Source organism: Triticum aestivum, chromosome 4D (genome assembly GCF_018294505.1).
Source record: "Triticum aestivum cultivar Chinese Spring chromosome 4D, IWGSC CS RefSeq v2.1, whole genome shotgun sequence".
Classification (NCBI taxonomy): domain Eukaryota; kingdom Viridiplantae; phylum Streptophyta; class Magnoliopsida; order Poales; family Poaceae; genus Triticum; species Triticum aestivum.
The window spans coordinates 122,222,973-122,225,250 of NC_057805.1; positions in this window are offsets into that span (position 1 = coordinate 122,222,973).

Sequence of the window (2,278 nt, forward strand, 5' to 3'; positions counted from 1 at the left end):
TGCTTTAGTTGTTTCTATTGCATAAAACAGTTCTTGGTTATTTTTATTATTAATTTTGTTACTTATTGGATATAGTAGTGATGCATTCTAAGAGGGATAAAACAAGTAAGATTTCTTGCAGGAACAAGAAGAAGACGCCGAACTATTCTTCTTTTTGCCCCTTGCTTTATATTCTTGCCATATGAGGAAAAGCAACTAGTATACACATCATTGTTATTCGATGCTGAAAAGGTTTAAGGTAATACTAGAAGAGCATGCGAGTTGTTCTAGGGTTGAGTTGAGGATGGGACTGAGATTTTAGGTCTATATATTGGATTATCTAGCATCAATTGGAGGGTATGTTAATTGTTACCATTGAGGAGCAGCTGGAAATGTTTATATACATGATTTCGCACAATGCTAGCAATCAAGATCTACAAAAAATGCTTCCATCACATCACTAAAACAATTTGTAGGAAGATAAACAAACTTTTTGACTTAATTCCAACTATAGCCCAAAGATATATAAAGATTCCAAGTACGCTCTAGCCCCACTCAAATATCATGTTCAACACTCACTATTTGCCTTATTTTTAGGTGAACCACTACACACTCATCTCCACATTGATGAAAATTTCCAAAACTTCTCCATATAGATTTCTAAAACTACCAAGTTGTGTTGTTTCTTTTTCAATGCGCATAATTGGATTGTCGCTATAGATGGAAAACACACCCCATCACTATTGCTGAAGATAAGGCCCCCCTTTTAGGAATAGAAAATGGACCCTCTCACAGAACATCATGGTTGCATGTGAATTTGATCTTAATTTCACATTTATTTCATGTGGGTGGGAAGGATCCGCATCATATGCAGGAGTTCTTCGGTCTGTTATTGCAAGGGGTTTCAGGTGCTAGTTGGAAAATTTTATCCCATAGATGCTAGATATGCAAGCACTCCTTATTTTCTTGCCCCTATCGAGGAGTTCGGTGTCACCTTAGTGAATTTAGGAGGCCGCTCTCACCTCATGTGGGCTACCTGACCATAAGGAGTTACTCAACCATCGCCTTGCAATTCTCCGGAACCATATTGAAAGGGCCATCGGTGTTCGAAATAACGGTTCCCTATCTTGATAGTGGACATTCACTATCTTATATATTCGCAGATCAAAGATTCCGGCTGCATGTGATGTATTCCATAACACCATTAGAGCTCAGAGTGGTGATGAGGCAAGGTTGGATCACCAACCACCATTAATTTTACCAGCAACATATGTTGATGTTCTAGAGGGTGATGATGTCAACCAACTTCATCACGATTAGTCAAACAATGGAAATACTCTTAGAGATCAGATTGCAATGCAAATGTGGGATGATTATTAGTCGCGCATGAATTTACTTTGTAATTGTATTTGCTTTTCACCTTTTTTACGTAAAGTAGTGGTAGAGAGAAATTTAACTAGTACCCATTGTTAGTTCAGTAATGGGCAGCAGTTAGGTTATCTTGGGATCATGCATATGAGCAAGGTCTTGCAGATACATTGCTTGACCACAACAATCCCATCTGTAGAGGTCAAAATGGGTGGATGGCTGAAGGATGGAATAACATTACAAATAAATCCAATCAGAAGTTTCCACTAGCACATTTCACAAAGCAACAAATCTGATAGAAGGAGAAGGATTTAAAAGGAAACTATATGGCTATGCGAGATGCTAGGAAGCAGAGTGTAACATCATGGGATAATAATCTTTGCAGGATCATGACTATAAAGGGTCCCCCCTTTATATTATAAAGCAACCACACAGAAAATAAGAGAAAGAAATAGAAACAAATGTAGACACCGGTAGCTTGACGAAACAAAGAAGACCGGCAACCACTGCTCCCCCCCGAAGATTTCCCACACGCGCAAAGCGCACCGAAGCGTTGCGTACCCAGCAACACCTTCAAGAAGGAAAGCGACGACGATGCCGCTGCTGCCCGGACAAGTCCTAGGGTTTCCCCTGGTATGCGATGGCCAGTGAGGAGGGGGTTATACCCGAAGCCCTTCAGGAAGGAACGACAGCGCCCGCAGGCGTAACCACATCGGTGCCGGACGAGCGGATAGGGATTTCTCTCGACCCCAACCCTCACCACCCCAGATGATCTGAGTTCTCGACCACACCAACCGCCCACCAATGTGAGCCACCATGGTCCTGGAATCCACCTCGTCGCCAACTTGAGGCCATCAGCACGAGGCCAAGAGGAAGAAGAGGGGAACAGTGGACCTGGGGCAACCAGCAAAGCAGACGAGTGGGAGGTGAC